Here is a 26,177-nt window from a genome sequence, read left to right on the forward strand (position 1 = left end):
TTATTTATATATACGTATGAAGAGTTTATTGCAAAACGGTGTATCTACCCTTTTTTTTTTTTTGGCATTTTATTATTGAAAATGGCTGTCCAGAGGTCCTATCACCTATGTGTGAATTCTTGCCATTCAAATATTTTGAGAACATACTTTTTCAACTTACAGTATATCACGCAAGTGAGTACACCCCTCACAGTTTTTGCAAATTTGTGAGTATATATTTTCATAGGAAATCATTAGAGAAATTTCACTTTGACACAATGATTAGTGACCTTTTAACAACATATTTAACCGCTTAAATTTCTTGTTCACTCAGAAAAAAACTAAATACAGCCATTAATGTTTGAACATGTACTCACAAAAGTGAGTACACCCCAGATTAAAATCCGGTAGAAAAGGGGCTGTGTTGGCTCGAAATGAAACAAAATGAAAAGGGATGAAAGGGGAGGTCATCAGTGTGCGTTTCAACCTTTCTTTGCATTGAACTTTTACATTTTGAGTCTGCACCTGGCTTAAATAGATTGGTGTGAGATTTGAATGCAATCCTATGGAGAATATCATGATCTGCTTCAGTAGTCACAGTGCATGTTGATATGCATGTTTCTTTTAGGTGTATTTCAGATTACCAATGTTGACAGCATCCATGCATTCCCAAACCATGTCAGTCCCACTACCATGCTTGGCTTTTGATAGGATACACTTTTTTGTAAAACTTACTTGTTTACCACCACACATGCTTGACACCATCTAAAGTATATTTGTTAATCTGGGTCTCTTCAGATCACACGACATGGTTCCAGTGATCCATATCCTTGGTCTGTTCATCTCTCTTGAGACCAAGATAAACAAATTTGCTTTAGATGGTGTCAAGCATGTGTGGTGGTAAACAAGTGAGTTTTACAAAAAAAGTGTATCCTCTCAGTAGCCACGCATGGTAGTGGGACTGACATGGTTTGGGGATGCATGAATGCTGTCAACATTGGCAATCTGAAATACACCTAAAACAAACATGCATGTCAACATGCACTGTGACTACTGAAGCAGATCATGATATTCTCCATAGGATTGCATTCAAATCTCACACCGATCTATTTAAGCCAGATGCAGACTCAAAATGTAAAAGTTTAATGCAAAGAAAGGTTGAAGCGCACACTGATGACCTCCCTTTTCATTTCAAGACGATTCGAGCCAACACAGCCCCTTCTCTACCGGATTTTAATCTGGGGTGCACTCACTTTTGTGAGTACATGTTCAAACATTAATGGGTGTATTTTGCTTTTTTCTGAGTGAACAAGAAATTTAAGCGGTTAAATAAGTTGTTAAAAGGTCACTAATCATTGTGTCAAAGTGAAATTTTTGTAATGCTTTCCTATGAAAATGTATACTCAAAAATCTGCAAAAACTGTGAGGGGTGTATTCACTTTCGTGATATACTGTATATGAAATTCATTTTGCAATGCGGTATACGTATGAACTTATACAGTATAATATCAGGAAGGAGCCAAGACTGACTTGCACCAACACAGACCCACACGCAAACACACCCAAACGCAAACACACACACATATTCCTACCAAAGATGTCAGCGATCAGCAGCAGCAGCAGCAGGTTGGAGGATGGGACCTTTAGCTTGACTGACAGGTCTTCCACGGCATGCTTCAGAAGCTCTGTCTGCAACACACATACACATAAATATTACTGACACACACATCAGCTGTATAGGGTTATCTAGGGTTTCCATGGCTTCCCCCAACTATAAAACAGAATTATAATACTTCCTGTAAAAAGTCTTTGACTAGGCAAAGCGCTATACAAAACAGATGTACTGCTGTGTGTGTGTGTGTGTGTGTGTGTGTGTGTGTACCTGTGCTAGTTGTATTTGGTGTATGTCTGGTCTGTGGCGTATCTTTAAGTTTACCAGTCGTGCCGGTGTGTTCTGCTGATGCTGCTGCAAGCGTTTTCATTGGCTGGTTTTCCTGCGAGGGCGTGGACTGCATACGATGGCGATGTCTGCATCGTCAGACTCCTCCTTTAATTGGCTAGCTGCCGCAGCAATCTCGGCCCCTCTGGTGATGGACGCAGCAGGGAGCCAAGCGCATCCAGCCTCATGTTAATCTCCCTGTCACACACACACACATACACACACAATGTAAGGAAAGTTGAAAAGTCACTGTAGAGAAAGTGTCAGTGCGTGGCATGCACACAAGTGTGTGTGTTGTGTACTCACGTTAGTTTGCGGTTGGGCCGCCGCCGTGCCTTGAGTGGTGTGGAGGGGGAGGGGGGCGGAACGCCTCAGCACAGTCCTAACACCAACACATACACACACAAGGATGCATTAACACACATCAACATGATGGATATGGTAAGCATACAGCAATAAATTGGAAAAATATTGTATGTTGACTCATGGTCTGTGTGTGTGTGTGTGTGTGTGTGTGTGTGTGTACACTCACATTGTGCTTTGCATGGGTTTGGTCACCTGGTCCGAGTCATCTGAGAGTTCGGTACACTGCTTCCCTCACCATCGCTGTCAGAAATCTGTCAACCACACAATATACAGTCTCAAGTTTGCCGTCCGTGTTAGCTGTAACTCATCCAAATACTGCTACTTTGTACAGCAGGCACATATTTACTGACCAAGTTGCTCTCTATGAAAAAGTGCTATGGGCTACTGTGACAGGTAAACAAGAAACAACAGGTTAACAACACTTGGCGCTAATTAGTTCTCTACAACTACAAACCGCTGCTGTTCCCTTCCGTTTGGGATCCATATCACCAAACTATAGTTCTCTTGAACTTAACTGCATTGTTATAAGAATATGGCTATGACAGCCTTAAATAGCAGGTTAAAATATGGTCATTGACATTTTGGTGACAAGGTCATAACTCTGTATCGCAATGAGGTCCTAACAGAGGCTCTGCATGAAAGTGTTTTTAAAGATTAAAAGACGTTTTAAAAGTAACTATCCTTTGAAAAATACCTGCACAAAATCAACCAGAAAAGACATCTCAGATTTTACACTGCAGCGGCTTCGGAGTCAGAATATGTGTGAGAACTGTGTAGCACTTTTCATCTGAAAATGAGAGCAGAAAATTGTACAGCAGTACTTAAATGTCACATTTACCAAAGTCTCTGTGTTATAACAATATCACAGTAACATATTTATCACAATTGCATACAATACAACAATAAGAAAAAAAATCTGGAAAAAAAATCTAAAAAAAACAAATGAAAGGAGGCAGAGGGCCTGTAAGTGGATGGCAATTAGACACATGATCACATAGACAATATGATACACATGGAAACACACACACACACACACACACACACACACACACACACACACACACACACACACACACACACACACACACACACACACACACTTACCATCAGTCTGATCATCCAACTGTTCAATCAGAGTAGGAGCTTGGACAGATGTGGCCACAAGACCTGGGCCCTGATTAAGAGAGAAGAGAGAGAGGGGGGGAGAGCACGTTAGTGCCCAGTGCATTGAAGGTACTTTAAAAATCCTGTAGCCATAACTGGTGTTGATACCTTGGTAGTCGCCACACTTCACACGCAGCTGTTCTACTCTGCCACCTAAAACTCAAACTTTGAATCTTCTTTTCAAATGTCATGGTATCGTCACCAATTACCATTGCCTACAAAATCTCGTGCGTGGCCGTTTTATCCCTCGAACAGCGTACATCTGGCACGTCGCACCCTCCATCTGAAACAACTCCATCTGAACACCGTCATACGAGGTCTACCGAGACAAAACACGACAGCGTTGACCAGTTGCCCAGATCTACCATATTCAACTACATACTGAAACGGTGAAAACCACGACACTTACATGGAACTACGGTTCAAAGCTTGTATATTGACTGGCCACAACAACTACAACCAAGCCGACATAATGTGATTCGGAAATTCGCTTGTATCACCTTTCATCGAGCCAACACAAAACAGTGGGATACTGCTTGCTTTTACTGGTGCTATTCTTTATCATGTACGAGGGTGGCGGGTGGTCTGATTTACGTGATTTGACGCAGAACTGCTTACGTTTGAAGCGCTGAAGTTTAAAATCGCCTCTATGCTAGCTAGCCCTTGTCTTGCCCCCTCCGATACCTGCTGTTACTAGCAGCATCCACTTTTGCCCCACTAGTAGAATAGATACCAGTACTAGCTCTACGTCAATCCATCCGTGGTGTTTCAGTATCCTTACATAAATCCTGTCAGACTTTCTTTCATGCTCAGAAAATAGCTTTCAAACTTCACATCAGTTAAGTGCCGCCTGATTTCTTCCACACCAGCTAATTATCAGTTACCCTATTAGCAACCAATGTTAGCAAACCATCCAATATCACATTTCAAACCTTTAATTTTCCCAACACAACACGTTTTAACCATTAAGTTAGTCCACATGTGAATTAAAAGAAAATACATATAATTTATAGTGCAAGCGTTAAAGATCAATAGCTAACTGAGTATCACACTGACTTGTATAGAGTATCAATAACTAGCTACATCTGATTGTAGGCTAGCTTAATGTTCACAGAATCACTGAGGCTGTTCCAATGTTCGTACAGCAAAACTTGTGAAGCAGGGTTTGATTTTAACCATACATTAACGGCAACACACGTAATTGTTACGAAATTATAGCGTATTACCAATAAAGCGAATTACTTACGCCAGCCTCTCTCGGTGTCTGAAGTCAAGTCGCCGCATCTTGCATTTCCAACGGTAGAAAAGGCGGGCGGAAGTCTGCTTTCAAATGTCCACAGTCACGCGATTGGACAGCCAAACGGCCGTTAGTTTCTCACTTGTAGTATTAGCACGACCCAGAAATGAACCTCTTAACTTCAGGTTTCACACATTCTGTGAAATCTTACACAAAAATGACACATAATCTCTCAATGCTGTCTACACATCCCAATGTGTGTTTTTTTTTTGACACATCTGTTTAGGTAGTGTGTCCCACGGTGCATTGCACGTTGGAGAGTATCTCTCTTTCCCCACCCGATGTGAACAGAAAAAATAGCCTACTAGGAAAACTACTATGGCCTATTTAAAAACAAAGCACAAAAAAAAGCAACAGCAACAATAACAATCATGTCGATTTCCCTCACCTGTTTTTGACGTCCAAAAAAGTGACCTAGACTGACGTCCGAATTTTGAACTTCATAATGACGTACAAATAGGGTCATTATTAGACGTCCAAATAAAGGACCTAGTTTGTACGTCATTCTAAGGTCCAAAACTGGTCATGGACCGACGGACGCAATTTAGACCTAATTTCAACGTCTATACGACGTCCAATGTTTAGTGGGAAGGGCTAGGAAGGGAGGACAGACAATCACACATAGGGGAAAGTACTTTCAGATTATTTTTTGCCACTTGAAAAGTAATATGAAAATAAATAGAAGCCAGTTTCTTGCCTTTCACATAGTTATTGCATAGAGTAAGGGTCTCTTTAGATTTTTTATTACTTTTATTGATAACAATGCTGTGTCATTTTGGTGAACAGCTTATACAGCCATTATATGAATATCCTTTATACACCTTATTATCCACAATAATGACTTGTCTACAGGTACACAGGAACCAGACATTTACATACAATAGGCCTATGTCCAGAACTGAAACAGCAACAACTCCTAATGTTATGTGTTCTTTAATAAAGAAGTAATCCAGGTTCTCAGTTGGAATCTTTATTTGGGGCCTCTGCAAATAACCCTCTATGCCAGGGCTATTCAATTAGAATTTCATCTGGGCCACATTTCCAAACAAAGAACGTATATTGGGCCGTACACTTTCAGCCATCACTAAGACGGGAATGGCACTTGATATCAGTAGTCTACAAACAATTTTTAAACATGTTCCTCTAACCTCAAACCTAGCCACATTGAATGTCAATGTACGAGACAATCAGCATTTTCACAAGAAAAGTACGTGTTGTATGGCAGTATCAAAACTGAAATGTATACTGCTACAGTTGTATACAGCCACATCTGGGCCGCATGTGAACTGCATCTGGGCCGCACGAGGCCCTCGTGGCGCCAATTGAATAGCCCTGCTCTATGCCTTGAGCATAGTTCCCTCCAATGCAGCACCTCTACACTGCCACCCAGTGGTCATAAAATACAAACTCCACTCTGATCCTCCTGATCCCAACAGCCCAACCCCTACAGAACAGGGCTTTTTTGACAGCAAAGAAACTGCATGCTAAAGCATAGCAGGGGACACCGTGGAGGTCTATGAACAGAATCACCACTAACTACGGTACAGAGTCATTTTGAGACAGTGGGGGAAACACAGAACCAGTGTGAGGTATCCTTACAGCCTTTGGTCTTGATGTTAAAGTAGAAAGTTGGTTTGGGATGTTCTGAGACCTGCTTCGCGTGCCAGAGCATCCCATTGGCACCAAGAGCTTCATCTCCAAGGATAACAACAACTTCTGCGTGGCCTGCTATGCGAAGCAGTTTGCCATGTGTATCCAGTGCAAGAAGGAATAGGCCTAGCAGTACAGGCAACATTTGCAGTTCATTTACAAACTCGGTGGAACTACACACTGTATCAAGTGTAAGCTATTGCACTTGAAATGCTTTCATTATATGAAATCAATGTGGTTGTTTTTGTATTTATTTATTCCAGATTTTACACATGACTATTTTGTAACTCTCGTTATTTTAATGCATCACATATTGTAGGTGGCATACATCCGCATCTGTGTAAATTAGTAAAATAAGGCCTAATGCCTCTGCAGACAGTACTTTTAATATTGTCATTTCATTTAATTTCATTTTGGGGGCTTTGAAGCCTTTACCTGGACAGTAATTGTTGGTCTTGGTGGGAGTAAGTACATCTCGTTTGAGGAGCGCCAGTGGCATAATGATTCAACTGCAAGAAGTGTTCTGTGTCCCTGGTGGGCCGCGGCTTCTTGACGGAGAGAGACGACATCCTGTGCCCTGACTGTGGTAAAGACATCTGAGTAGGGATGCACGATGTAAACATTTTCAGCCGATACCGATATCCGATATTGATATTGCGGTTTTGGCCGATAACCAATATTAACCGATACCGATGTTTGTTTGTTTTTAAAGAGATAACATTTAATACAGACTCACAATGATGCAAACTGAATTTTTGAATGTCCTCTTATTTCCAAAAACACTTTTTAACTCCCTGTGATGAAATTAGATTAAAAAAATAGTCACAATGTAGAAGACAAACAATGAAAGTCACCGTCAAGTTCAATCTTTTATATAAAAAAAAACATCGGCATTAACATGTCCGATGTGTTGAGAAATGTGAAATATCGGCCGATACCGATACATCTGGCCGATATGTCGTGCATCCCTACATCCTTGTAGGAAGCGCATGGCAAAACAACCTACAATATATATTTGTTTTACTGTTTGGACCAATGAGGCAGGGGAAGAAAGTTGACCTGGCCATCTTTAATCATTTTTTTCCACACAGCACAGGTATCTTCCTATTCACGATCTACACACACATGCTGTACCTTAACTCATATGCTCTAACACTAATTTATGTGTTTACACAAAATGCACAAGACACAAACCCCATTTTGGCATATTCACAACTAGCCTTTATTTTAATCAACACCTTCTAAATTATAAAGGCTACACAAAGAACTTACACATTAATTGTATGAATATCCTTTTTGCCATATTACCCAGAGTGGCCTATCTGCACTGGAACAGCATTCTCCCCTATGATCTCCTCCTGATCCCAGCAGTCCAAACCAGCATTGTCTCCCACAGACACTGAGAGTGCGTTACAATGTGCGACCTTGCCTCCTCCACTTGTGCTTGTCTCCTCGTCCCGCCTCCTGGCCCCTCCTAAAGTTTCCCAGCTGTCAGCCTAGCCACAACAACTTTTGAGGGACTGTTTTTCATTCACCATCCCAATTGCAAATGAGAAAAAGACTCTACAATTGAGCTTTTGCGAGATATTGAAATATAATGCTGTTGTCAGTGATGTCATCATGACATATTACTTCCTGGTACGAGGAGACAAGCACAAGTGGAGGAGGCAAGGTCGCATATTGGAACGCAACCAGAGGCTACGACGGTAAGTGCACCCTATGTTTCAGCATAGCAGGAGATACAAACAGAATCAACTTACTGAGTTGATGAATTATAAAGCCAGGCCCAGTCCAACCTTTATGATGTATTCAAACTGATACGGATCAGTTTCTGGTCATGATGTAGAAAAGCAGAAAGTAGTTTGGAGTGAGAGAAACACAAAGGACACAACAAAAACACACAAAAGAGATGAAGACAATTGATGAGACAAAAATTGATGGGAGGTTTTGGAAAAAAGACATTCTTAATTGCATAGAATTACTTTTGATCTTGCACAGTAAAATTGCCAGAGTTGTTTTTAACTCTAATAGAGTCCATTTTGACTCTGTCTCAGATATCTATTGGTCCCGCCCCACACAGAGTCAATTTGACTCTGCTCCGAGAGTCAATTATTCAGAGTTAAACTTACTCTACATGGAGTTACATAACCATCTAGATTAACTCTACTGGGAGTAGACAAGGATTTACTCTCTAAGCCAACAACCCTTCCCAGAGTGATCTTTACTCTTGATTGATTCATATTATTTTAACTCTATTTGGAGTTCATTCCCAGCTAGTCAACTTTGCTTCTTTGCTTTTTATCAAACCATACAAATCAGACAGACACATTCTTGATTAGCTAAGATTTAAGTTTTTATTTTAGAAAACAATGCATCAAGTTCACAGGAAATGGCAGTATGGGACAATATAGTATTTGTTATCCTCACTATGCGCCATTTGTAAGTCGAAAGGTTTAAAATAGACCAGAGCATGAACATCGATTATGGCAAACATTTCATCTCTTGGTGTAGCCACATTGAACGCATAAACATGTTCATCAAAACAAACAGTGTCCAGTTTTTTTACAATTAAAAAAACATTGTCATCTTGCACAACAATTGAGTGAATTTTTTGGAAAACTGGCATGTCATTTATAACTTCTGTACAAATCACCAAATTAAGTCGATACTCTGTACCAAAGTACTTGACCCAAGATACGGATCGTATCAGGGTGGAAAAAGACATGTTGAAGCGAGTAGAAAGCTGCTCCTTGGCAGGAAACGATGATATTGGTTTCATTTTTCCTGGGCCAAAAGTCAACCTGTCATTCGTGAACTTTTCCCAGTGATAAGCCATATAGTTCTGATGTTTCTTTGCTAAAGACCATGTAATGTTTTTGAAACATTTCTTCTGCCTTTTGAAAAAACTGTGTTTTCCTTCATACCTCATGCAGCAGACATGAATTATCGGACCAATGTTCTGGATGCATCGTGGATAATGAATAATTGTGTGGAATTTTGGTAGCAAATTCTTGGTGGGAAATAGCTGTTTAAAAAGCTGATGGTGCTCAACAATAAGATGTTTTAAATAAACGGTCATTCCTCTGGTCACACATGGGGAAAATACAATGTTTATAATCTGCAATAGTAAAATCAACAACAGCCAGTGACCATCATTTTGCTGGACTACATCACCAAACATTAATGGGATGTTCCGCACTAAACACCATGACTGAATGGCATTCAGACCTAAGTCATTGCTGGAATCCTCCAGTTTTAGAGCTGATGGTTGATTCCTTCGCTCTAAATATCCATAGTTGAAAGACTGAACCCTGTCATTTATCTGTTTAAATGAGACACATTTCTTGCATACAACCAAAAGCCATTCTTAATTGCGTAGATTTACTTTGGATCCTTCTCCTAACCAAAAGCCTGGATAGAGGGGTTGAGTAAACGAGGTCTGTATTTTGTGCAGGAGAGTCATTGTGTCACCGTGGACACTGTGAAAAGACAGAATTCCAGCTTTGTGATCCACATACACTCCAATTCTAGAGCTTGGTATGATATTGAGTTTGGTTTCCAGTGCTTTATGTATGAAAGAGTAGGAAGAGTATGAACAGCTCAAACACCAGGAGTGCTGGTTGTGTCCAAACAATGTTGTGTCATGTCCTTTCCTGGTGATCTCTTCAGAGGAAAGTGCAATGAATACCTCTTTTGAGTTTGTCTTTGGTCCACTCCACTCCACTTCCCAATAACATCTTCCAGACACTCTCTCTTTACACAGCACCTGCTGCCGGTCAAACCTCTCTGGATTATTGGGAAGCTGCTGCATCACATGCTTGGCGATGACTTCCTTATTTCCCTTAGATAAATGAAGTCTTCCCTGTGCAGTGAGTGGGTCTAGAGTAGGTTGAAGGGAATCTAGATTTGAGAGGAGATATTAACATGTTATGATTAGCATTGACATTACATGTAATTAAAATCTGTATGTGTTCATGAATATATTCACATGTACTGCATCTTCCACACTACAGTGTAGGGGTCGACCGATACAGTTTTTTTAATGGCCGATGCGATACCGATTTTTTTTTTTTCATCACCCTTGACTGATACCCGATTTCCGATACCCGATATGGGTTAAAAATAAACATTCCTTTAACATTATCAAATTGAGGTAGAACTTGTAACATTTAAACACCCACTCTAACAATCAAGTAATGTCTAACAACCAAGTAATACAAAAATTAAATGTCGAATGACATAAAATAATAAATATTGTGAATCGACCAAAACCACACGCATTACGATACGATACACTTAAAAAATGCAAATATCGGCCCGATACCGATACCGATATATATATCGGTCTATCCTTACTACAGTGTGTACTTCAAACTGACACTGACATTTAACATCCTCACACACACATTTGTGTGTGTGTGTGTGTGTGTGTGTGTGTGTGTGTGTGTGTGTGTGTGTGTGTGTGTGTGTGTGTGTGTCTGTCTGTCTGTCTGTTTATTTCTATATAATATTTTCTTAACAGAACATTGCAGAATAGTAAACGCAATTTCAATCTTCTGTGCTAATGCTTCACACAGAATTTTGACAGTAAAGTAGGCCTACTTTGACTTTGACTTTTTCTAAAGGTCTTGTATCTTCACTTTGTTTTCTATTGGGGGCATTTTGTGGTCCATGCCAAGTGTTACATGTCCTACCTGTATTTTATATATTATGTAGGCCTACACTACCAGCCAAAAGTTTTAGAACACCACACTGTACCCCCACCATGCTTTTTCCTGACGCTTTTGGCTTTCATTTAAAGTTAGTTTATGGTCCTGCCGGGGCCTTTCTCTCTCCCTGCTTGCTTCCTGTCTATCCCATACTGTTCTGTCACAAATAAAGCCCCAAAAAGCACCAGAAATATCTTTAAAAATAAATAAAAAAAAAACAGTTTATGGTGGCAGTGCATTCTTAAGTGAATTCATACAATAGCCCAAGCAATGAGTGATGTTGGAATACATTTATAGACAGCATATTACAGTACATTTAGCAGACAATATTATTCAAAGCAACATACAGAACAGGCCCAAATGTATTTAACTATTTCGCTAATCAAAATAGCCGCCTTTGGTATTAATGACAGTTGCAGCTGTACACTGATGTTGTGTCATCTCCATGCATGCAGAAGCAGTGACTGATGCAGTCGACACTTCTGTACACTGAAGCAGAGACAATCAATTGTGAATTCATAGTTACAGGTCCTATAGAAATTCATGCAGCTACTTAAAATTGCCATGGTGGGACACCAAATGTGCAAATGTATAAATGCCACAGACCTATTGAAAGGCCTGAAACAGACCTTTCAAATGGTTCCATGAATTTTCCAGCATACCGTGGATTAAAACATGTACTTTTATGTAGGGCTATGTAATAAACGTGTGGCACATGTTGCTTGGCTTTCAATCTTCTGTCCAGCTCAATGAGTGCAGTACCCATTTGTATAATTTCAAGCTATTGATTGGAAGTGCACAACTTGGTTTGAAATAATTGGGGGTATACACTTTTTGACACATGGGTCAATGACATTGATTGTTTTGTGTTGATTTGTTTTAGTAGAAAGAGGTTAACATTTAAAAATAGACACACAACATAGTTAAATACATTATCCTTTTACAAACATGGCACAGCGTATTTTGNTTTAAAGGTGCACTGTGTAGAATGTGGCCAGAATGGGTACTGAAACTATGCTGCTCATTGAAACTGTGCAGCCTATTACCAAATGTGATCTTATCCTGAATATCTAATAAACCAATATTTACTTGTATAACCAAATTGCAGTGAGTTTTGCTGCTAAAAATGTCGGACCATGGAGAAGATCCCCCTTTTCATGTACGAAAAGTGCAATTTTCCCAGTCATAATGAATAATTTTAATTTGATGGTGGTGGTAAATATTCATGACTATTTTTTTAGGATTCTTGCACATCTCCTTTTGCCAGGTGCATAGGAGTGGATCCACTGGGTCACCAACGTATAGAAACAAAGAAGCTTCCGCACACTTCACATTTGCAGAGTTTTACTTGTGACATTTCGGTCTGTGACCTTTTGGTTGAATTGCTTGAGAAAGGTCACAGACCCAAACGTCGCAAGTAAAACTGCAAATGTGAACAGTGTGCGGAAGCCTCTTGGTGATATTCATGAAAAATGAATTGGCATTTTGAATGGGCAGTATGAATTCTGGATATAAATTACAAAAAAATATTACACGGTGCACCTTTAATCAATTTTGATAAAATAATGAGGGTATAAAAAATGGTGAAACTTTGAACTACATTTCAACCTGTTCAAAACAGGTGAAAATCTCGGTTACGTGGCGCTATTCCGTCATGTCGCTATTCTGACGTTAATGTCTATTGTCGGAATACCGACACGTTTTCCACCGTCCGCCGCTATTCCTACATGCCGCTATTCCGACATCCCTAACCTTAACCCTAACCCTAACCCCTAAAAAGTGTCGGAATAGCGGCATGTCGGAATAGCGCTATGTCGGAATAGCGATTGCCCCCCGAAAATCTCAACACAACAAAAGAAACTAGTTTGGCATAATCCTACATTTGCCTTGGTTAACAGTGACTAAAAGAAACTGAATATCATTTTAACAGATATTGTCAGTAAGTTGGGGAATTAAATCTGTCACTTGTGTTCCTATATCGTTAATGTGCAGCAGCAAACATTTGAGGAGCTATTTTGTTCATTTGTGCCAGAAGACCACCTCACAGGAAATTTAGAAGGACCCTTGATTAACATACCTACTACATGACCAAGTTTGTAATATTTCTTGAAATCTACCTTTTCTGAGCATGGTCAGGTGTGTTTAGTTGCGCGTCAAATATTACAACTTTCGCAAAACATTTCAAATTCAAAATTAAAATTGAAAATGAGTATTCATTTTAAAAACACCTTTGGAATCTCAACATCCAGATCACAAACTGGCGATGCCATCCTAAGCACTCCACCCAAAAATGTTGGCTCCAAACATAGTCTGGCGAAACCCTCCTAGCTCGATTCGCTCCCTGTTTAGCCAATCAGCAAACAGATGAGAGTGATGACGCAGAACTCACACGCAAAGTCCGCTACTGATTGGTTAAGGTAACACTATATTCACACTTTTGTTTTCTTATATGCTATATCGTAACAGTCGTGCTAATAAAGCACAATATGAGTTTTAATTTGAATTAGGAACTCCAATGAATTTAAATGGCTGAGTAAGACCGCACCATCTCCCACCCTCCATGGAGACGGATTCCTCTTAGCTTTCGCCAGACTGTTTGACGGGGTGAACAGTCGGCTTTCGCTCAGACTAATGATTAGGCCTACAGAGTCAAAATCTGTCACACTCAATTTCCCTGTGAACATATAGGGCCAATAAAACTGATTCCAATGCCAATGTCCACAAAAATCTGAATTAATTTCACATAATCCAACATGTTATATATTGTGAAATGTTGGGAAACACAAAGTGCACTTACATTTTAAAAAGTCTTGTCTGGTCACGGGTGCCCGGGGCAGAAACAGGCTGATCAGTTTTGCTACAAAGACAGGAAATCAATTAGTCCACTTAACATCTACAAGATGTTAAGATGAATTTCACAAAAAGCTTCTATGATCTATACAGTTAGAGAGGTGTAAGTAGTCCACATACCAGTCTCACTAGTACAGCATGTCCCCTGTTTAAGGAAGTCTTCCAGTTTGTCTTTCAGTTGAGAAACACACTGGGTCACTTTCTCAAATGACACATCAGAACAGACACTGATGTCAGATGATGAACTGACCTGGTCAGTTGAGGAACACATAGACCGAAAACTCTGCAGGGAGACAATGTAGTGATGAGAACATGGATAAATACCTTTTCCTGCAGTGTTTAATCTAGTTTCGCAGTGTTTTCACCTTGTTCACTCAACATTTATGCATTACATCATTCCTTGCCTGGCTCTTTGTAATTGGCACATATACTCCTACGTTTTGGCCTTGTATGATGACAAACGACATGGAGTATGCTTTTCAGACAGATTACCTGCAGAAAGCTTGTATGATCATGTGTTTTTGAGACGCGTTCCAGTTCAGCATCTCTCTTCTTCAGCTCAGCAATCTCCTGCTCCAGTGTCTCCATGAGTTCTTCAGCTTGAGTCACATCAGCCTTCTCCTGATCTCTAATCAGGTTTGTCACCTCAGAGCATCTCCTCTGAATCGAGCAGATCATTTCAGCAAAGATCCCCTCAGTGTCCTCCACTGATGCCTGAGCAGATTGCTGTTTGGAAACACAACAGGTTAGCACCCCCCATCAGCAGCTACTGATATTTGGAATGAGTTCCCTCTTTCTTTCTTTTTTTAAATTTTGCACTGTCACTACACTCATTGTTTCTCAAGAGGGTTATTTGAACGTTTGAAACACTGCTGAGCAATAATGGCAAGTGAACAATTCTCAGAGAACTGTTGGTGTAGGTAAAACCAAAAAAAGTTGCTTCTGCCCTGTGACGGTAGACAAGCTTCAAATGAAAAAGGCTATGAAGGAAAGAGGCCTGCATTTGCATGTGTGGCACAATGAGGGTATGCAGCTTTAAGTCGCAGCGGCAGTCTGCTGTGACAGCTGTCCAGGGGATTGGTGCAGCACTAATTGGTGATGGGTATATTTTAATAGCGCTACCTGGCACAACAGGTGAGGCGGCCAATTTCATCGTTTGTGGGCCACTGTATTCAGTGTGTCGCTGGAGAGGTATGAGCCCATGGGCACCGACGCGCTGCGGGGATTTGGCAATCTTTGTGGCCGGTCTCAACACTTCTGTGTGGATGAGTGATCGGACTACTGCCGAGCATCCTTTTAGACCGCTGACTAGTCGTGCAGTTGGCATGTTTCCTGGTATGTACCGTCATCCCTAGGTCATAAAATAGGCTACCTTAACGTACATGCATCTCATTGGCTGTCATTACCTTGCCAGGTACTGCGCTGGGTGTCGTTTCGGGTCCTTCCCCCCTGTTGCTGCTGGGGCGTAATTGTGCTTCGCTGCCCATGGTATGTTGTCAACCTGTCCCATTGCTATTGATTATGGAGCGCCTATATGTGTACTGATGTGTTGCCTGTTAAATTGTTGTGTGCAGGTAACCAGCAGATGATCTCCCTACGTGGGCCGTCTGCTGCAGCGAGCCGCTGCTTTGTTTCCTGTTAAAGACCAAGCGCTTGTGGCGCTGATCTGTGAATGCGGTGCAGGTGTGCTGGGGTTGCGTGACTGATCGAGTGAGTGGATGTGTGTGTGAAGTGAACGTGTTCTTTTTGTTGTTTATTTTGGAGCCGAGGAAGTGAGTTCCTTTGTCCTGTATTTTGTTTCTCTTATTGTCTGTTTTGGTTTGTTCTTTTATTTTAGGTATCGCGCTGTCTACCATCCCTGTGCTGGGACGACCCTCACTAATTAGCTGGTTTGCCGTGTTCTGTGGTGTATCGTTTACTTAATCACTCGTGTGGGTTGCTGTGCTACATAACTACGTAAACTGTTTGCTGTGCCGTGGTACTTTACTTGTAGAGATAGAGGGTGGGAACTTTGTCATTGGGGTGTGGGATGACCACGTGATATCTTTATTTTAAGAACAGACCATCACCTCCATGTCTGTCGTTATTTGTTAAGTGTTACACCCAGTCGTGCACCCAGTGGTTGACCAGAAGAGTCCATATTTATACCTTTTTATACAAAGAATAATAAAAAGACAGCTAACTGTCCATGAATCCTGTCTCTGCCATCCTTTTACGAACCTGTGTGCTTTGTATTCATTTTCTAAAGGAAAAACATCTCTCTCTAGTGGCGTAGTCGCGATTTATCGATCCAACTTACTAATTACTATTTTGGTAAATAATAATTCAATGTCCACTCCGTTACACATGCAATGTATATCGCACAGAAATAACATGTGAATGTGAAAACAAAATATTTTTCGTGCTTCCTGTGCATGATAGCTCTACTTCGCCCTCACCTTCATCACCCTGACGGCTTCCTTCAGCTCCTCCTGGTGCTTTTTTTTTCCTGAATCGTCTGCTGACATTTCACTCGGCTTTGGCCCAACTCTTTCTGTTTGGAAAGCACATGATTATAGATATGACGCATGATGTGGAACTTCTGGCTGCCTACAGTATATATGGGATTATATCAAGGTATTATTATCACACCATTATCTATTATTACCGTAATGATAGTCAAGCATTTCACGATGATCAGGCCAAACATGACCTCAATACATTGTGGAAAAGGGGGCACGTTCTGTCCAGGAGGGCAAAGGGGCAGGTGCTTTAGCACCACCCTGTCCCTATATGTGCATGCCAGGGGCGTAGGCTGAAATAATAAAACAGGTGGGCCCAGAAAAAATCGGACGGGCCCAACCCGAAAGCGTGTAGGTAGATATTATAAAACCGCGCTCAAAAATGATACTTTGACATTGAAATCATAGAAATCACAGAAGATGATCCAGACTTTTGACAAAATGATTAATTATCGCTCAGTGCTATGCCATTAATTATAGTTCAATGAGGCAAAAGTTGACTGTCAAGTGTGAATGGGGAGGGCCTGGATGTCAAGTGGGCGGGCCCAGGCCCACCCTTGGCTACGCCTATGGTGCATGCTATGTCTGGCAGCGTCAGTGTGTTTCCCAAAGAACAGGATAAACCAGTTAATGATTACTTCTTACCTGTTTCTCAGTTCTCTCTGCTGCAACGGAAACTGTTTTATGTCCACTGTGTTCATCCATGACACACAGCAGGCAAATACATTTCTGGTCAGTGCGACAGAAGACCTCCAGCAGTTTATCATGCTGAGAGCAGATCAGATCCTCTAGTTTACCATCAGCTTCGACCACTTTATGTTTCCTGCCTGGGAAGAGGTCGCTGTGAGCCTTGAAGTGAGTGTCACAATAAGAGGACAGGCAAACCAGACAGGACTTGACAGCTTTCCATTTTCTCCCAGTACAGACGTCACATTCCACATCTCCAGGTTTAGCATAAGTCAGTGTTGGAGAATCAGACTGCATTCCTGACTTTTTCAACATTTCCACCATGTTAGCAAGCAAGGTATTTTTGCCCAGGCCTGGTCTTGGAGTAAAAGTCTGCCTGCACTGTGGACAGCTGTAAACACCTTTCAGGTCTTCCTCATTCCAGCAGTCTGTGATACAATCCATGCAGAAACTGTGTCCACAATTAATAGTCACAGGATTCTTCAGAAGATCCAGACATATTGGACAGCTGAACTCATCTTGTGACACCGAAACGTTAGTTTTCGCCATGGTTATACAATAAAGACCTTACCAAACACACACAAGACGCAAGCTTTACAAGGAAGCAAATGTCACTTTCGTTTCTGATGAAGTGGCACTTCACATAACAGTAGGTGTGGCCTATTGAGTAGTTACAGAGTTGAGACAGAGGAAAGCTAAGATGTCTTTGATTTGCTTTCTTTTCAGTCTAGTTCAGATTTTTGGGAATGGACAGCAACAAATTACTCATGTACATACCAACCAAATACATTTATTTACACAAATAAGCTATCCAAATTCAGTGGATATTCTGTATATTTATTTGAATGGCAAATGGGTATTCTCTGTGTTCAATGTATGCCTTCATGAACTTCAACTGTAATCTAATTTATTTTTGTTAGTCATTGGAGTTTACTGGAGGGATTGACTGAAAAGGCAAACAAATCCCCTCTAATTCTCCTGGTCCCTACAGCCCAGTTCCTAGAGAATCAGAACTCAAAACAGTAAAGACATCCTATGCTATAGCATATAGCATGAGATGCAGTGGGTCTATGAACAGAATCACTATTAACTGTATAGACTAACTTTGAGACAGTGGGCAGGGACACGGTAAGCCATTCAAAAGTGGGGGTGCTATATGAAACAAATGAACCAAGAAACAATCAAACAAACAAACAAACAAACAAGTGCATGAATTTACCATGTCAGTGTTGTAGTTGTGTGTGTCTACCCCTAGGGGGTGCTGGAGCACCGAAAACACCCCTTATTCCACTGCCCATAACAGTGGGGAAATCACAAACTCAGTGTAAAGTATTCCTATTTACAGTCTTTGGTCCTAAGATGTAAAAATAGAAAGTAGTTGCTATAGTCTTGCTAATCTGCTAATTGTCTGAAGACAAAAACATAAACGTTTCAGACGTGAAGATAGTTTGGGGTGTTTCTGAATAGAGAGGGGTCACCAAGGTACTGGCAATTGAAACTCCAGGAAAAAAAATGCAATCCTAATTGCATAGATTTACAATGCATCTTTCTCCTACCATAAAGCCTGGATAGAGGGGCTGAGTGAATGTTGTCTGTGTTTTGTGCAGGAGAGACATTCTGTCACCATGGACACTGTAATAAGACAGAATTCCAGCTTTGTGATCCACATACACTCCTATTGTAGGACTTGCCACAACACCAAGATCAGTTAACTCTCCGTTATGTATGAAAGTGCAGGTCCAGGGTGAACAACACAAACTCCAAGAGTGCTGGTTGAACCCAAAGACTACTGCCTGGTCCCTTCCTTTCCTGGTGATCTCCTTAGATCAGTGGTTCTCAAACTTTTTCCATCATTCCCCCCTTCAGAGGGTCTGAATGCTTCCAAGCCCCCCCAAGCAACAGCAGTACTCGCGCAGACTGATTTTGTGATCGCTGCGCAGAACCAAAGGAAAGGTGATGACTGGTGAAATTAAACAAAGAGGGACTGCAGTCGAATGCAGATGTGTGTTCATTTCCTATGGTATTCAAATGAATGACAATTAATAATATAAATAATGTTGGTGAGGGCTTTAAACTTATTGACTTATTGGCGAGACAATAAATCATTTCCTTGGGGAAAAACCCAAAATCAGATGTCACTACCCCCCCTGAGATGCCTCTGCGGCCCCCAGGGGGGCTTGCGCCCCACTTTGAGAAACACTGGCATGCCCTGGCATGAAGATGAATCTCCACCAAAGGCTGGGTTTTAGATGTCACAATAAAAGTCATATCTTATTCACACAATATCAATTAACTGTACAAATGTAAATAGCATTTTTAAATCTTTTAAATCCTTCTGAATCATGAAATTACAAACAATATTTTTCTTACTTATGAATTAGATGAAAGTGCCACAGCAACTTCTCTTACAAACAGGCCAGGTGCACTCCACTCGACTTCCCAGTAGTGTCTTCCTGACACACTCTCTTTACACAGAAGCTGCTCTATGCGGTTAAACCTCTCTGGATTATTGTGTCACTTCTGTTTCACTTCCTTGTAGGTAACTTGCTGATTTCTCTTAGAGATATAGAGCTTTCCATGTGCAGTGATGGGATCTAGATGTAGTCGACTGGAATCTAGAGTTCAGAGAAATGCATATAAAACAAGTTAATATTATTACTATATTCATTATGGTAGTGCAAACAATATTGCACACACACCACATGTTTTCCTATGTAACTCAACCCACACAGTGTGCCTGTCCATATGACTTCATTATTCCAAATAGCTTCCATGCATTAGGTGCACTTTAAGCCCAATGCCATTACTTTTAAGTTAAGCTTTACAGTTATGTGATGTGAATATTACAAATTCAAGTGTCATTTCATGCTTTGACTGGCTATTCGCTTATTTCTGTTACTTGTATGTTATTTGCATTAACCTGATCGTTTTCTGGAGGCCATAGATGTAGTATGCCTACAAACAACTTGTATGTTATGGCCATGTGCTCAAGGAATAGAACATTTTCACTCCATGCAAAGATAAAAAAATATAACCTAGGCCTATATAAAACAAAACGATTCAGCCAAATGCAAGTTTTTGCCCCTGTAAAGATGTGGTCTATTTGTTTAGACTACATGACAGAATGGCTTTTGCCAGCTCTTAAAGGTTCCCTGTGTAATATTTTTTGCTGTTTCTTTCCAGAATTCAGGCTGCCCACTCATTAACGTTACCCTTTTCATGAATACTTATCACCACCATCAAATTCTAAGTAGGCCTATGCATCATGACTGGGAAAATTGCACTTTTCATACATGAAAAGGGGGATCTTCTCCATAAGAAAAACCCAAGTCTTGGCCTAGCCGTGCACTCAATTGGCTGGGCACTCGACTGCTACTCTGGCGACCCGGGTTCGATTCTGGCCCGTGGTCATTTGCCAACCCTTCCCCATCTCTCCCTCCCCACTGGCTTCCTGTCCAACTTCACCGTCCTATCATGTACTAAAGGCAAGAAAAGATATTAAGAACATAAAGACCGAAAAAAAGATATATTTTAAAAATATATTTGTTGCCTTTATTTCGAGATAGGAGAGTGAAGACCATGACAGGAAGCGAGTGGGAGAGAGATGGGGGAAGGGCCGGCAAAGGATCCGGGCCAGAATCGAACCCGGGTCAGCCACGTAGTAGACAAGTGCCCTACCGTTAGAGCCACGGTAGGGCTGATTTTTTTTAATTTATTTTTTTACACAGGAAAACTCAAGTATTGAAGAAGTTTTTTTTTTCAATATATATGTATTTTTTCTTTTTTGTGCTTTACTCATGATGGCACAGTGACAGAGGGACACGAAACGGTTTGATTGCGGCCCGTGGTCATCTGCCAACCCTTCTCCATCTCTCCCTCCCCACTGGCTTCCTGTCCAACTTCACCATCCTCTCATGTCATAAAGGCAAGAAAAGACCCAAAAGAGGAGAAAAAAAAGAAAAAAGGAGGAAACCTCAACTGTATTGAAGAGGACGGGGCTGCCCATGGCTTTGGCCCCTGTTACCTCCCCTCTCCTCCTGACTCTTCCTCCTGGTGACATCATCACCTGTCACCCGGCTGGACACTCTACAGTTGACTCCCACATGTGCTGATTATTTCTTTAGAGGGCGGACAGGACACACTGTCTGTTAAAAATGGTCCATCGCCCCTCTTTTGTCTGTTAACTTGTTTATCTTTTAGGTTTATCCATCCTGGTCTTTCTTTCATGCTTTTTTCTCCCTCTTTCTCTCTATCTCTCTCTCTCGCTTGCTCTCTTTCTTCATCATCTGGCTGGTTCACTTGCTTAAGGATGAAAAGGGGTTAGGGGGAGTGCCTGCCTGTGTTTGTGTGTGTATGTGTGTGTGTGTGTGTGTGTGTGTGTGTGTGTGTGTGTGTGTGTGTGTGTGTGTGTGTGTGTGTGTGTGTGTGTGTGTGTGTGTGTGTGTGTGTGTGTGTGTGTGTGTGTGTGCGCGTGCGTGTGTGTGTGTGTCTGTGTCTGCGTGCATGCGTTCGTGTGCGCGCGCGTGTGTGTGTGCGTACATGTGCGTGTGTGTGTGTGTGTGCGCCTGTGTGTGCGTCTGTCTGTGTGTGTTGGGGCGAGTGGTGGTGGTTACAGACGGTCTTGTCTCTCCTCTTCTCTCCTCTCCTCTCCTCGTCGCCGGCTAAGCTGTTTTCCCCCAGCGCATGCTGGCATTGTCTATTTGTCTCCCGTCATTTACGTGACCCCTGCCCATGCTCCCCGGGCCCACACAAGACATTTCTATGCCACAGACAGACATCTCATATCTTACAAACAACCTTCAGATAAAAATAATATTCTTTATCCAGCTTTAATATTTTTTTCTTTACAGTCTTTAAGGGATAATGATATTCAACATATTGTTTTTCTGATGGCTTAAATACGTTAAAATGAACAAACCTTTCATACAATTGTCAACAAAGTAAGATTCTTTCTCACAGTTGTCACACACACGTGCGCGTGCACACACACTCATGCGCACGCGCGCGCACACACACACACACACACACACACACACACACACACACACACACACACACACACACACACACACACACACACACACACACACACACACACACACACACACACACACACGTACACACCACTCTTGAAAACAAATTTCAATTTTCTGAATAAATTGGTTGTTCACCAACCATCACATACACAAGACAAGACAAGGCTTCTGAAATTGCTGCTACAATGGCAATGGCAAAATTGTAGCCTATTACTTAAACCTCTGTGTAATGTGGTAGCTGTGTAGTAACGTATTTTCAATGACTAACAGCATTCCACGGTGGAACAGTTATTATCAGGATATGAAAAAATTAGTGTTGATCATTTGAAAATAGTGTGCAAAGCAAAGAGTTGTGTTTGTATCAAAAACAGCAAAAACAATAGACTGTGTATGTAAAGCATGTGTTGTAAAATTACAAACAGAATGAAAAGCAAGCGTTCAGTTTGCAGTGGTTTTGTATGAACAGGATTTACATTTTTGCTTTAAGAGTCACTATTAGTGTTTTAACAAGGAAAAAAAGACTAAACAAAACATACGTAAAGGCAAATCAGGGATGCTTTTTTTTGGAAAACGAACACTTCAAAGGGGACCAGTGAGGAGAGAGAGATTAATCATGTTTTGCATCCATGTGAATCCCAAACCACATGCAGCGAATTTAGTAGAAGCAGAGATTCTTTAAGTATATAGAGATATGCCAACATAATAGGTTTCTATGGGCACCTAACGTGACCAGGTTCCGGTCTGCCTAAGGGGCGTGTCATAATGCTCCTAGATTGAATAGAACAGTCCTTAGGTCTGCCTAAAGGGGGATTCCCCCCCCTCCCACTTGCGACAGTAGAACCCGGAAACAATGGGCCAGCGGAACCTCTCTCTCTCTACTCTCTCTGGTAGAAGTGTCTAATAGCCTGTGCTAATATTGGTCGTGCTTGATTGCTATTTAGTTTACAGGTCTCAACAAACAGCTGTGGCATCACATGACCACCGGAGGCGATGGGACGAGACTATTTATCAGGTGCTTTGTTGATGACAGGGAAACCAACAAAGGGGTCAGTTGTCCCGGGCCCAGGGAGAAAGGAGGCCTAGAATTGGGTGCTCATTACATTATATGTATTGGCACGGGGGCTCTTTTAGTTGATTTTCTCCCGGGCCTGGAAAAAGCTGTCAACGGTCCTGGTTGATGGCACAATGCAATGGATTCAATCAAACAATAATGAAATAACTCGTATTTGGTTTGGATTTGCAATACACACGCAAAATGTTTGCTAGAGCCTACTGTAGATTGCCTTGCCACAGATCGGCTTGGTAATAGCCTAGATCACTGACATGTCACCTCCGTTTGTGTAAAGTGGTGTGCCTTTCTTATGTGAAGCATTAAATAAATTAGATTTTAAGTAGTTAATTTACAGAATTCATGCTGCCCATTCACATGTGTTAAATTTTTCATGAATTACTACCACCACCAAATTCAAAGTCTTCGTTATGACTGGGAAAATTACATTTTTCATACATGAAAAAGGGGATCTTCACCATGTACCGCAATTTTGAATTTCCGGAAATAGACATTTTAGCTACAAAAATGACTGTCTTTGGTTATACTAGTAAATATTAGTTTATTATTCAGTAAATATTCATGAAAAGATCAGATTTGGCAACAGGCAGGTCAGTTTCATACATACATACAACAGTGAGGTCCTCGTATAGGCCTACTACGTCATATAGTTTGTCTGTTATTTCAATATTTTCTCATAACCATTGGTGTCTCATCCTTGCAGGGGACAGCACCGGGCTTTACAGATCCCATGGGCAGTCGTGGGTAAGTGGTTAGGGCGGCAGACTTGTAGCCCAAAGGTTGCTGGTGGTTTGACTCCCGACCCGCCAGGTTGGTGGGGGGAGTAATTAACCAGTGCTCTGCCCCATCCTCCTCCATGACTGAGGTACCCTGAGCATGGTACCGTCCCGCTGCACTGCTCCCTTTCGGGTGCCATTGGGGGCTGCCCCCTTGCACCGGTGAAGCATGAATGCAATTTTGTTGTGTGCAGTGTGCTGGAGTGCACCCCCCCCCCCCACACACACACACACACACACACTCCCAACCCCCATCATATTCCAAACACCAAACATTTTTCCTCACTTAAGTCGTTAAAACACGCCGTTATAAATTCACTATTATCAGAATGGCAATGGTTGAGTCATAGTTCATTACTAAAGGCCCTCTGTTATATCACAGTAGAGTAATAATATGGTAATTAACCTTTCAATGACTATTACAGCGATCCATGGCGTGCCACTGTAAACTGTAAATAGGCTAGCTATATGTCATAACCTTACAACTCAACATTGTTGTTTTTTCATGTTGTTATCAGACATGTATAAATGTGCATTTATGTAAGCCTTCCCTTCACATTGCAACCCCATAGGGCAGTGTTTCCCTACCATTTGTTTTGTCTCATATACCCTCTAAGCCAGGGATGTCAAACTCAGGCCCGGGGGGCAAATTTGGCCCGCAGAGCCATTTTATTCGGCCCGGAAGATCATTTCAAATGTCTATTATAGTTGGCTCACACACACCATTAATGTATAGCATAACACAATTTGAACATGGAATTTACTGTATCACAGGATGTGCAGACATATTTGAACAGACAGATATGGGAAAGAGTGTATGTGAATTTTTAACTATGAGTATGAAGTGCATGCATGCACATTTTAGTCACATTTTTTAGAATAATTGTTGAGTTCGGCCCCCGATACAGATTTTGATTTTGGCCCTCAGTCAATTTGAGGTTGACACCCCTGCTCTAAGCATTTTTTGTCATCCCCTGAGTATACATCTCTTCCTCTATCCCAATGTGACTATGCACCATTCATTTATATATTTTTTTCCTCATACCCCCTGCAGTGCTCACTTAGCCTAACCCTAGTGGTTTGCGTACCCCTGGTTGGGAAACGCTGCTCTAGGGCAGTGGTTCTTGACCTTTTTTTCTTAAAGCACCCCATTGCCTGTGCCCAAGACAAGCCGCACACCTCCCCAAACTTTTACACGTGTATACGCACTTAAAGATGATTTAATGATTAACTACAGTGATTCTTTCTTGATACAGTAATCAACACTTTAATGCCTTTACATGGGGACCAAATCAGGTTTTGATTTGGCCTAATTTTAACGTTCTCCAGCAAAATTTTGGTGACAACGTACGTACCCCCCTGAAATCTCTGCCGCACCACCAGGAGGTGCCCACACCCCAGGTTAAGAAACACTGCTCTAGGGTCGCGACCCCCAGACTGGCAGCCACCGCCCCAGCTGCTTTCCATCAGGTCCTCTATCCATCAGGTCCCTCCACCTGCATCCATTCACTTCTTACGCCTGCAGATTTCAAGTACTTGTTCCTTTAATCTCCTGGATGTATGGGGTGTATTCAGATAAATTGGGCCACTTTTGCACATTCGCTTATATGCAAAAAAGTGACCCAATTTGCGTGAATTCACCATTTAACCCCTTAGCGCAGCACTACGGCTCTCTGTAATGTCATAGTATTGTTGTTATGATGTAGTTAAGCATTTTCAGCAAGTGTATAGGGTCGCCGGCAACTCCTGCTGCAGTAAGAGGCTACGCCTATACTTGTAGGCCTATTTTGTTTTTGTCATGTCTTGGTCAAGCACATTGAAAAAGATACCTCATGTATGAAATATGCCAAAAATAAATCTGACATGCTTTGCCTGACGTCTTGTCTGAGAGGAAGGGCAATGAAAGGATGTGAATATGGGGTGGAGTGGTTTGGGGTGCACATCGCAGCAAGTAAGAATTCAGACGATATCAGGGGAAGGTTCACATTTGTATGTCTTATGGCCACGGGCTTTCTGTCTGTCCAGATTGTCATTAGCAGCTGAAGTTGGTGTGTGTGTGTGTGTGTGTGTGTGTGCGTGTGCGTGTGCGTGTGCGTGTGCGTGTGCGTGTGCGTGTGTGCGTGTGCGTGTGTGTGTGTGTGTGTGTGTGTGTGT

The 26,177-nt window shown here is 41.5% G+C and overlaps 1 long non-coding RNA gene and 1 pseudogene across 2 annotated transcripts; both read right to left on the reverse strand.

Annotated features, from left to right (window-relative positions):
• Positions 1 to 1,592: 1,592 nt before the first annotated feature.
• LOC134459884 (uncharacterized) lies at positions 1,593 to 4,918 on the reverse strand. Of its 2 annotated transcripts, XR_010036891.1 has the most exons (7): positions 4,695 to 4,918; positions 3,389 to 3,458; positions 2,979 to 3,071; positions 2,451 to 2,535; positions 2,225 to 2,300; positions 1,916 to 2,116; positions 1,593 to 1,668 (listed from the first exon to the last, which is right to left on the reverse strand). It is a non-coding gene; the product is annotated as an uncharacterized LOC134459884 (long non-coding RNA). The 2 variants fall into 2 exon arrangements; XR_010036890.1 differs by lacking the exon at positions 1,593 to 1,668 and having other exon boundaries at positions 1,751 to 2,116; positions 4,695 to 4,909.
• Positions 4,919 to 13,428: 8,510 nt separating this feature from the next.
• Positions 13,429 to 17,719, reverse strand: LOC134459580 (E3 ubiquitin/ISG15 ligase TRIM25-like; annotated as a pseudogene).
• Between the last annotated feature and the right edge of the window lie 8,458 nt (positions 17,720 to 26,177).

The sequence above is a fragment of the Engraulis encrasicolus genome, chromosome 12, assembly GCF_034702125.1.
Source record: "Engraulis encrasicolus isolate BLACKSEA-1 chromosome 12, IST_EnEncr_1.0, whole genome shotgun sequence".
In the NCBI taxonomy this organism is placed as follows: Eukaryota; Metazoa; Chordata; class Actinopteri; order Clupeiformes; family Engraulidae; genus Engraulis; species Engraulis encrasicolus.